This window comes from Chiloscyllium punctatum, chromosome 26, assembly GCF_047496795.1.
Source record: "Chiloscyllium punctatum isolate Juve2018m chromosome 26, sChiPun1.3, whole genome shotgun sequence".
Lineage (NCBI taxonomy): Eukaryota > Metazoa > Chordata > Chondrichthyes > Orectolobiformes > Hemiscylliidae > Chiloscyllium > Chiloscyllium punctatum.
Window position 1 is genome coordinate 8,151,874 of NC_092764.1, and position 12,271 is coordinate 8,164,144.

At 44.1% G+C, this 12,271-nt stretch overlaps 1 protein-coding gene across 3 annotated transcripts in view; it reads left to right on the top strand.

Moving 5' to 3' along the window:
* cdh11 (cadherin 11, type 2, OB-cadherin (osteoblast)) overlaps positions 1-12,271 on the top strand; it is a 238,661-nt gene that overhangs the window by 211,552 nt on the left and 14,838 nt on the right. The gene's annotated exons all lie outside the window — the stretch shown is intronic.

The following is a 12,271-nucleotide window of genomic DNA, read 5'->3' on the forward strand; positions in this document are numbered from 1 at the left end:
AACATATCACAAAGAATAAAGAGCAATTATCAATGAAAACTTCAACACAAATCATGAAAGGAGATTTAAGGCTGTTGTTCAAAGGCTCATGCAGAGAAGAAGGTTTTAAGGGATGTTTGTAGTGCAGTAGTAACATCCCTATCTCTGGGTAGGAGGCCCATGTTCAAGAATCATCTGTCCCAGAGGTGCATCATGACATGTCTGAACAGATTGTTTAGTAATAAGTTAGAAATGACTTCCAAACCCACTTCCATCCAGAAGGACCCAGACAGCAGATACATGTGAACACCACATCCCTCACATTTTCCTCCAAGCCATTCAGCATCCTGAATTGGAAATATATCACCATTCCTTCACTGTCACTGGGTCAAAATCCTGGAATTCCCTCCCTAAGGGGATTGTGGTTCAACCCACAGCACGTGGGCTGCAGCGGTTCAAGATGGCAGCTCACCACCACCTTCTCAAGGGTCAACTAGGAATAGGCGATAGATGCTGCCCCAGCCAGTGATGCCCACAGCCCCTAAGTGAATAAAGAATAAAGGATAAAGGAGAGATTTAGGGCAATTGCAAAGCTTAAGACTCAAGCTGTGAAAGCAAAGACAGCCAGTAGTGGAGTGATTAACATTAAGGATGCTGCAGAGTCGAGAGGCGGAGTTCTGCAGAGACCTTGAAGACTTGTGGGGCTGGTGGAGGTAACAGAAACTGGTGAGGGTGAGGTATGGTTTGAAATCAAGGATGAGAATTTAAAATGACGGAACCTCTAGCTCAGAAAGCAGCGAGCTTGAAGGATAGTGATGAGTGAACAGGGTTAGCATGTGGTACAGCCAGCAGAAGGTGTTTTTGGGTTTTCTCTGTGTTTAGTTTATGAACAAAATGACTGGAGATGTTTCCTATCCTACTTGAGTTATTATTATCCCCTGAATATGCCAGTGGGGTGAACAGTAAAGGGGTGATAATTAACGTTAGTGGAGATAGATAGTAGGAGTGAGTGCAATGTCCAACCCACAACTGACCCCATTCAGATGTAATTCCATCCCTCCCCAAGACCACCCCATGTTTTCAAGCATCAGTTTACAGTAATATACTCAGCATACACAGCCGGTTCTACTATAATTTGTTAGTTCCATTCTTGTGCAATTCTTGTGTTATAAGAATATCGCGTAATGGAAGCACCATTTAAATTAATGGGGCCGGAGTCACATTATAACCGATACACGCTTTAAAAGTTCGTGCTTTCGAAACAGTGTCCCAATTCGTCAATCTCGTTATAGCATTAACAAAAAGCACTTGAAAGCAGAACGACCTGTCTTTTCCTTGAGTAGATTTTAATGTTGTGACTGAAGTATAAATCTACGCTAATGCATTTACTGTCCTGTCCCTCAACCTCTCCCCCTCCTCCTTTGGCACCTCATACCCCTCAGAACTTTCTCTCTGCAGCAATCTGCTTCTACCCCAATTTCCATTGTGTCCTTGTTTACATCCTGACCAGGCATCCTTCTCTCCCGTTGCCTTCACCCCTCTCCCCACAGCCTTTGCCCTTCTCCCCACTGCCATTACCCCTCTCCCACTGCTTTTACCCCTCTGCCACTGCCCTCCCTGCATATTCTTGATGTCACATTCCTGTGTGTCATCTCTCCACTGTCAATGCTGCAGTGTCCTCCTTCTCCCTGTCTCCTTCTGTCTCTTCACTCACACATTCTCATCCTCCCATCCATATTCTGTCTGGGTGACCTCTCCGGACCCATGCTCTGTCATTCCGTGCCCCCCCCCCGTTCACCCCGTCCACACCATCTCTCCTCTGCAAACATGCCCCCCCTCCACCCCCCAACCATTCCACTGGACCAACATTCTGGCCACGGAGTCTGAGAAAGGCATGAGCCCAAGTCTCTGACCCTGGCAGAACAGAACAGGACAGGACAGTGCTCATGAAATGTTGCAATGTCAGATGCCATCATTCAAACTTTATGCTAAATGAAAGACCCACCTTTCTGTTAAGGTAGCCCTCAGAGATCCATTACTGCAGAAGTGTAATAGACCGCATTCTGAGAGATTTCTCTGTCCCAGAGCAGCGTGTTCAGCCTTTGCTGATTACTTTCCACACCTCCGGAGCAGTGAGAGATTGCCTTGGATGATATAATTTATTGCGGTGCAGTCTTTGGAGGTGTTGGGGGTTGGGGGCACCTCAGCCTTCAATTGCAGTCTGATCACTAACTGCACCAAAAGCCCTGTCAGGCTGCAGAGACGCTAACCATTTATCACTTCAGTCTCAGGGAGAATAATTCTGCTGCTCTTTATTTCATCTCCCCGTGACCTCTATAACCCTGCTTTTAATCATGAGTATCACAGAGCCTAATTAGAAAAAGGGATATTCTGATCATTGCTTGACTCTATTATCACAAGTGATTGGGAGCTAATAAGATTTTAATGACATTCATTTGGAATAACCAGTCTTACAGTAATCTGATAAGGAAGCTCCCAATCAATGTGAAGCAATCAAGAAAATAGGACCTTAGAGATGCTATATTTTTTCTGGTTTAATTATCTACAGAATGGGAATGCAGGATGACAGAAAGGGGAGGGGGGGGGGGGTCAACTGAGAAATCTGATTGAGTAGGCAGATGGATTGCTTTGATCAGCCTCAGACAAAAATAAAGTGATGGCCCCACCCATTTCTTCACCAGTCCAATCTAACAGGGTCATATTTTAGGCCAAACATTGTGCCTTGGAGAATGGGCTGTTTCGTTTAAATAGGAATGGATTGATAAGCATTGTAAGGTGGATTAAATACAATATACTGATGACACTGAAGCCTCACTCAGCTCCAGGAACTGTTTGATTCAGCTGTAACATTCTGAAGAAGATTCAAATCTATTTTTCTGGACAGCCCTGGTGGGTGTAAGGTCAAGGAATGCCAGGGAATTTCAGATTAACATTTTTTGGGCTAAAATTTACATATGGGTAACTCTCTCCCCATTCTGTATGAGCTGCAGAGGGTAAACTGTGAAAGACTAACTGTTGGCTGCAGTAGAGATGGTGATTGCAAGGATAGAGGGTTCCTGCGAATCCATGTTTACTTTTCCTGAGGGAAGATATTGAAGACGAGAAATAATGACCCGGAAGATTCTAGAGACCATTCTGGAGTGTCTTGAGTTGGTAGATAAGGGCTCATGCAGGAGCTGGTTGGGTACAGCTGCTGAGGAGAAATGTCAGTAATGTTTCACCTTCCAATTACCATCCTTTGTTGATAAGTGGATGGGTCTCTTTTCATGTCTGTGTTCAACTGTCTTTTACTAGCCTTCCATGGTTGTATCTCACACTACCACCATGCTTCATTCTGATGTCCTTATGCTGTAAATAACTAATTCCTTCTGACTTTTGATCAAATTGTGTCAGCACACTGTGAGGATTTCATAACCCCTTCCCCCTGTCCAATCTTCTCCATATTCTTCTCTTTCTGCTTCATGACTTACCCCATGTCCCCCTCTCACTACCCTGCACCTATGCTATATCCTCCTCTCGCCAACCCCCCATCGACGTCATATTGCCTGCTCTCCACTCTGCATCTACCCCATATCCCCCACTTTGTACCTTGTGTCTACAACATATCCTCCCTCTCTGCCCTGTGATTGTTAAGTATCCCTATCTTCCTGCACTGTGTCTACCCCACATCCCTATCTCTGTGTCCTGTATCTTCCCCCATTCCCTATCTCTGCTCTGTATCTACAATATTTCCCATCTCTCTCTCTCTCTCTGTCCTGTACATATCGACCTGTTTTTTTCTCCCTGTATCCCTACCCACATCTCTCTGCCTTATATCTACTCTATGCTGCTTTCTCCCTTCTCTCTGTCTGCCCCATATCTCCCTGTCTGTGCTCCATGTCTGCCGCATAACCCGTCTCTCTATCCTGAATCGATGTGTTATTCCCCCTCTGTCTGCTCTGTTTCTCTCTTGCATCGTCTATAACCCTCTTATCCCACTCCACACTTTCTCTTGTGCCTACCCCACCTCCCTATCTGCGTGTCCTGTATCTACCCCCATTCCCTATTTCTGTTCTGTATCTACCATATTTCCCATCACTCTCTCACTGTCCTGTATATATCTACCCAGTTTTTCTCCCTGTATCCCTACCCACATCTCTCTGCCTTGTATCTACTCTATGCTGCTTTCTCCCTCCCCTGTGTCCACCCTATATTTGCCTATCTGTGCCCCATGTCTGCCCCATAACAATAGACAATAGACAATAGATGCAGGAACCCTTCGAGCCTGTACCACCATTCATTATGATCATGGCTGGTCATCCTCAATCAGTATCCTGTTCCTGCCTTATCTCCATAACCCTTGATTCCACTATCCTTAAGAGCTCTATCCAACTCTTTCTTGAAAGTATCCAGAGACTTGGTCTCCACAGCCTTCTGGGGCAGAGCATTCCATACACCCACCACTCTCTGGGTGAAGAAGTTTCTCCTCACTCTGTTCTAAGTGGTCTACCCCTTATTTTTAAACTGTGTCCTCTGGTTCGGGACTCACCCATCAGCGGAAACATGCTTCCTGCCTCCAGAGTGTCCAATCCTTTAATAATCTTATTCATCTCAATAAGATCCCCTCTCAGCCTTCTAAACTCAAGCGTATACAAGCCCAGTCGCTCCAATCTTCCCGCCATTCCGGGAATTGACCTCTTGAACCTACGCTGCACTCCCTCAATAGCCAGAATGTCTTTCTTCAAATTTGGAGACCAAAACTGCGCACAATATGCCAGGTGTGGTCTCACCAGGGCCCTGTACAGCTGCAGAAGCACCTCTTTGCTTCTATACTCAATTCCTCTTGTTATGAAGGCCAGCATGCTATTAGTTTTCTTCACTACCTGCTGTACCTGCATGCTTGCTTTCATTGACTGATGTACAAGAACACCTAGATCTCATTGTACTGCCCCTTTACCTAACTTGACTCCATTTAGATAGTAATCTGTCTTCCTGTTCTTGCCACCAAAGTGGATAACCATACATTTATCCCCATTTAACTGCATCTGCCATGCATCCGTCCACTCACCCACCCTGTCAAGGTCACCCTGTAATCTCCTAACATCCTCCTCACATTTCACCCTGCCACCCAGCTTTGTGTCATCAGCAAATTTGCTAATATTACTTTTAATACCTTCATCTCTATCATTAATGTAGTAACCTGTCTCTCTATCCTGAATCAATGTGTTATTCCCCCACTTGTCTGCTCTGTTTCTCTCCCGCATAGTCTATATCCCACTCCATGCCCTCTCTTGTGCCTATCTATATCCGCTGCCCGTTCCTATTCTGCATCCTATCTCTATCCCATCTGCCCTCTCCCTCTGCCCCAATTCTCCCCTTCATCCCTCATTGATACCCCGGTTTGCAGTGCCCAAGACCCTTTGCAAAGCTTTGATATCCCAAGCCACCACGACACTTGAACAAACCCACAGTTCTAACAGTTTACATTTCTATGTTCTCCATATTAATAGCTACACAAGGAGATGACATATCATAGCAGTGTAAGAATGATGACATTTTCTGCCCTTATTAAAGAGCTTATTGCATTATACATGTTGTGCTACTGCAGATCACATTGGGTATGGAAGTTGAAAGTTAATGAGATGCTTTCCCAACGTGTGAGATTTATTCACCTCCTCCTCCTGTTGAATATTTATGTATATGCTTTATAAAAAATGATTATAATCGCAGAAGAAAAATAGCTGTGTAAGTACATTTAAACTTGGGAATCAATTCTGCTGAAACACAAACCATGTCTGAGAGACTCACTAAGGAGTGAAACTGCAGCAGCAAGGATTTTAGGGAGGGGTTCTGGAAGAGAGTTGAGTTTTCCCATTACAGGGATAAGCTGCAGAGGTTTCGGTGTTGTGTTTCCTATCGGAGGTTAATGAAGGTGAACGAGTTCCCTCGGAAGAAGCCAAGGTGGTTTTGAGACCTCGTTGAGATTTTTTGAGATTTTGCTAAAGTTGATCTGGGCAATTTATTGACGACGATGAAAAGTTTGACAAATAGGGAAATCTAGCCGTGTGGTGGCAGGGGAGTAGGGGTGGAGTGGGATTGTGATGGGGTTTGGGGGACAATATTTGTACACAGCAAGTGATAAAGGGCTAGAACTCTCTGCCTATAAGGGTGGTGTTAATAGAGATGAGTGATCATTACAAAGGAAATTGAATGGGTGCTTGAGGGAAATAAACCAACAAAGCAATGAAGATAAAGCGAGGGAAAGGGAAAGACTGGGTTACTTCAATGACATCCAGTGTGAGTGTGTGAAGCTCTGCCTTTGAGTATTTAAGTTAGAGATCAATGGATTTCTGATTACCAGTACCATACAGGGTTATGGGGTGGATAAAATGCATTAAAGTCTCGATCAGCCATGGTTGTATTGACATGGTAGGACATGATAGGCTGAATAGACTGTTCCTGTTCCTGCAGCTTGGAGTGCCAATTGTCACTGCACATGGGTTTGAAAGAGCTAATATTGTGGAGTGCCATTAGCACCACTCACTACTGTTATGTCACATCGACTTGTGAGCAGAACAGCTCAGCATCTGGAAGGAGTGAGACCAAACATCAAGGACCTCCCTAAAGACTCTGTAACAATGTCTACACAATCAGTGTAACCGGCAACTAGTTGCAAATCTGCCATTCACTATATCCTGTTAACATGGGAACAGGAGGAGGCCAACAGGAGTAGGAATCAGCCTCTCAAGCCTGTTCCACTATTCAATGATATCCTGGCTGATCTCTGGCCTAACTCCATATACCTGCCTTTGGCCCATATCCCTTTGCTTAATAAAAAAATCTCAGATTTAAAACAAGCAACTGATCCAGCATCCAATACTGTTTGTTGAAGAGAGTTCCAACAATCTACCACCCTTTGTGTGTAGAAGTGCTTTCTAACATCTCTCCTGAATGGTCTGGCCCTAATGCTTAGTCTATGCCTACAAGTTTAGAATCCCCAACCTGTTGAAATAGTTTATCTACCATATCATTTCCTGTTAATATCTTGAAGACTTTGATCAAATGACCCTGTAACCTTCTAAATTTTGGAGAAAACAGGCTTAATTTGTATAATCATACCTCATAATTTAACCCCTGACATCCAGGTATAATCCTTGTAAACCCCCAGTATACTCCCTCCCAGGCCAATCTATCCTTCCAAAGGTGTGGCGCCCAAATCTACTCACCGTGCTCCAAGTGGGGTCTGACCAGGGTTTTGTATAACTACAGCATAACTTCTGCAGTCCTCTAGATTTAAAGACTAGATAAAGGCAAATACAAGGGAAAACATGAGGGGCATGAATAGAGTAACTAACCAGGTCTTTTTTCTCAGAGCAGGGGAGTCCAAAACTAGAGGGCATAGGTTTAGGGTGAGAGGGGAAAGGTTTAAAAGAGACCTAAGAGGCAACATTTTTGCACAGTGGGTAGTGCCTGTGTGGAATGAGCTGCCAGAGGAAGTGGTGGAGGCTGGTACAAATACAATATTTAAATGGCATCTAGATGGGTATTTGAATAGCAAGGGTGTAGAGGGATATGGGCCAAGTGCTGGCAAATGGGACTAGATTAATTTAGGATGTCTGGTCGGCATGGACGAGTTGGACCGAAGTATCAGTTTCCATGCTGTACAGTTCAATGACTGTTCTACAAATCAGGAAGTGGTTTCCCCCTCCCACCCTAGACTGAGGCTCTGCAGTTTCCAGGAAGTGGTTTCCCCCTCCCACCCTAAACCGAGGCTCTGCAGTCTCCTGTACTTGAAGAGGATGGTGACAGCAAAGTTACCACATGGTGAGGTACAGACTTGGGTTTGCTGCTTGTACAACAATTGACTGGAGGCAGAAATTCTGAGCCAGGATTGGAGAGAAGTCCCACCTCAGGGAGTTGCTGGCTGGTGCGGTGGTGAGCTCAATGAGAAGGTGGGGGTGTGGGTACCCTCCCTTGATAACATATACCACCCCTGCTCAAAAGACACCCACTGGGGCATGACATATCCAGCCCTCTGCCCCCTGTCACAGTATTGTAAGCTTGCTATGATCTTTGGTCATTGACTTCACGATCAGCCCTGGGGGATTGAACCACCTGAAGTCCCAGTTGGGCACCCCTCCTGATTATATTAAATTCAGGTCCAGCTCCCAATGTAGGCTATGACACTGAGGGAGGGGTTTGTTGTAGGAGCACAGCTGAAGGTTTGTACCTGACAGACAAAATATGCAATCATTAATAAAAATCCAACTGTGCTTCTTCAAAAGAAGCAGGGAGTCAGTCTTATGGCATCTTGCCCTCAGCCAGCCAATTAAGTCTCAGCTGTGATTCATGGGATCTTGCTGTGTGCAATGCTTACAGTACTGGCCAAGCTTCAAACTCTTGGGACATTTTAAGGACAGAGTGAAAGGCAGATAAAACTCTGCTCTTTTGGGGAAGGGAAAGAATTAGGGAGCATTGTAAAAACTCAATTGTGGATCAGTTGATGAAAAAGCCACCGAATGTTAGAGATTGGAAGGAGGACGTTGGACGGTCTATCATTGCTGATTGTTTGAAAGTGATCCAATAATTTCTCCAACTCCTCTCAGAGGGCTCAACTTAGAGGCTGTTTCAAAATACTTGCTTCTTATATATTTTATTTTGTGAATACTATGAATAAGAAGACACCTTTTGATAAAGCTATTAATGACTGATAGTTAACTGCAAAGGTTTTGTTTAAATTTTAACCCATGCGTGCTGACTTTGATTGGTCCGGGCATTACTGAGTTGCCTGGGTGGCTGGTTTGTGATGCACAGTGATATCAACAGCGTGCATTCAATTCCGATCACTGGCTGATGTTACTATGAAAGACTGTCCTTCTCAACCTCTCCCCTCACCAGGGGCATGGTGACCCTCAGGTTAAACTCCCCACCAGTTGTATTTCTCTGTATTGGACTGTGACAAGTTTACTTTTGTGACCACTGGACAGAGCACAGCAGTTTACAGCCAATTGGATACTTTTGAAGTCCATTCAGTCACAGAGTGTAGGAAACAGAGCAGCCATTGTGCACAGAAAGGTCCCAGAAATGGGATTGTGGTAAAAACCAATGAACTCTTTTTTGTGAAGTTGATTGAGAGATAGGTATTGGTAAGTACATTGGGAATTACATCTCTGCAAATGATGCCACGGCATCTTAAAAAAAACAGCCTGAAAAGACAGTCAGGGCTTCATTTTAAATTCTTACCAAAATGGAAGTAGCTCCAAGCTCCCTCTCAATATCTCTCTGGAACATTAGCCTAAATTGCTTTTTTTTAAAACTATAATGTTGGAGACATGAGCTGCATTTCTATTGTAGTGGCGTTACTGAAGTAGATTCACTGCCAATTACCTGTAAGTTAGTGAAGGATGCCCTCAAAAAGTTTTTAACAGAATATTGATGCAATCTTGATTGATAGAAAAAGAAATGGTTTGTTACATAGTATGAATTAGCTAGTTACGTCACTAACAAGGTGCCTGATTGTCTCTTGGAGCAATCAGGCTCAACTCAACACATTACCACTGCTGAAACATTGGCACACAATTGGGCAACTATAACTTTAACTATATAATTATAACTATATAACTGTAACTATAACCATAACTCTGGTTACCTCATGCCTATAAGAATCCTTTATATCCTGTCAGTCAAAGTTTATCCCACGATGTTAGTTAACCTATTCAGATAGAATTATTGAATCATAGAATGTTGCAATCAGAAGGAGGCCCATTCATGGGTGTACCAGCACCTGGAGGAATTACCTAGCCAGTTCCTTTATCCAGTTCAATCTCAGTTTCCCTTCTAAATTTTGGGTGGCACGGTGGCACTGTGGTTAGCACTGCTGCCTCACAGCACCTGAGACCTGGGTTCAATTCCTGCCTCAGGCGACTGACTGTGTGGAGTTTGCACATTCTTCCCCGTGTCTGTGTGGGTTTCCTCCCACAGTCCAAAAAATGTGCAGGTCAGGTGAATTGGCCATGCTAAATTGCCCGTAGTGTTAGGTTGGGGGTATGGGTGGGTTGCGCTTCGGCAGGTCGGGTGTGGACTTGTTGGGCCGAAGGGCCTGTTTCCACACTGTAATGTAATCTGAATTCACCACTTTCAAATATTTAGCCAGCTCTCTTTTGGATCCTTTTGTAAAATTCTCCTTCACCCCTCTCCCAGGTTGATCCTTCCAAGTCCTGATAACTCCCAGGGTAAAGAACGTTCTTCTCATCTCACTCCCAGCTCTGACTAGTTCCCAGGTATCAACTTCATTGGACATCAGTTTTGACTCTGAGGCAGGAATCTCACTAATTGAGCCACTGCTGATGTTGAACTATCTCACGCTGGGATCCCACGATCAGTGTGATGTGGGGGTTGGAAAGTAACCATCAACCTAAACAGCTGGATATTTATAAAAGGAGACCACCAACTTATAATGGTCACTTACAATCCCTGTAACCCTGTAACAGATGGTTTCAGGCAGTTTACTGATATACACTCCAATTAATTAAAGCTGGCATGTGATTAATGGCTTTGGGCAGAGTCATTAACCTTCCTGTCTCACCATAAAAGACTTTGTTAACATTTCATGCTTTTAGCTTAGAGATTCCTCAGCTACGTGAAGGGTTAATGAGGTCTGAGCTGATGATTCCATACTCCAGTCTGTAATAGCCCTTTATCTGTGCACAAGGAATCATACTGCATCATTCCCAGAGGTGCTCATTATCCACACATTTCAATGTACCATTTATTTTCCCTTGCCTTCTTGATATCCTCTGTCCCTGGGCTCAAGGCAGCGCCCATCAGTGGGGCACAATTCCTGGCAGATGCAACCTTCTTTCATGCAGGAACCTGAGAAGTGAGTGCCAATGGGTCTCTGGGCAGTGATTGGTGCTGGAGCGAGAGAGGTCACTGCAGCTAGGTTCCTTCCTGAAGGGCATGAGAGTTTTGCAACTACATGTGGAACAGTTATCCAGCAGGGCTATGCAGATTCAGGGCTATGCAGATTCATCGTGTGATGAAGACTACTCATAATGCTTCCACCTCATTTGTATCTGAACTTTCTAATCTTCAGACACTGAAGGTCTGCAGTCTGGGGGACCTTGAATCTTCCTCAGTCACTCCATTTTCTGACAGTAAACAGACAATGAAAAGTTTGTGCCTGAAAATGGTTTCTTTCTGTTTTTTCTTGCAACTTTATGGTTTTCCTATATCAGGGTTGGCCCTGCCTACTCCAGACTGTGAACAGGAAACCAATGTCACCCTGTATGTTCTTCCCCTTTTGATCTCTGCTGTTTCAAATCGATGTGCTGAATACATTCCATAGTGAAATAATTCTGTGCAGAATGAGGCCATTTAACCCATTGTGATACTGCTAGCTCTTTGAAGGAGTCATCCAGTTAGGCCCCCTCTCCAACTCTTCCCCTTAGCCGTGCAAATTTTCTTCCTCTGTTGCATTTCCTGTTGCCTTTCGATCGTTGTATTGAATCTGATGGCAGCTCCCTCTTAGGCATTACTATCAACAGCTTGCTGAGTAAAATATTCTCTGAATCTCAACCCTGGTTCTTTTGTTAATTACCTCATATACTCTAGTTCCCATCCTTCCTGTCAGCGGAGACAGATTTTTTAGCCCCTGATTTAAATATCAAAACTCTTGAAACCTTTGTGGAAACTGTGATCATGATTTACTTTTTAAATGGGTTTTCAAGAAATGGGGTTTTGAGAGGAGAAAGGGGCAGTGATCAGTGGAAGCAGGCAATGCCCATTTCCCTGAATGGTGGTGTGCGAGTTACTCATCCTTCGAGAGTCATAGAGTCATACAGCACAGAAACAGACCCTTCAGTCCAACCAGTCCATGCCGACCATAATCTCAAACTAAACTAGCTCCATTTGCCTGCATTTGGCCCATATTCCTCCAAACATGTACTTACCTAAATGTCTTCTGGACATTGTAACTGTACCCACATCCACCACTTCCTCAGGAAGTTCATTCCACATATGAACCCACTCTCTATGTAAAAAAAATTGCCCCTCGTGCCTTTTTAAAATCTTTCTCCTTTGGCCTTAAAAAATCCTCCGTAGTCTTAAAATCCCCCACCTGAGGGAAAAGACACCAGCTATTCACCTTATTCATATTATTCACCTTATCTATATCCCTCATGATTTTATATAGAACATAGAACATAGAAAAATACAGCGCAGAACAGGCCTTTCAGCCTTCAATGTTGCGCCTACCTGTGAACTAATCTAAGCCCATTCCCTTATACTATTC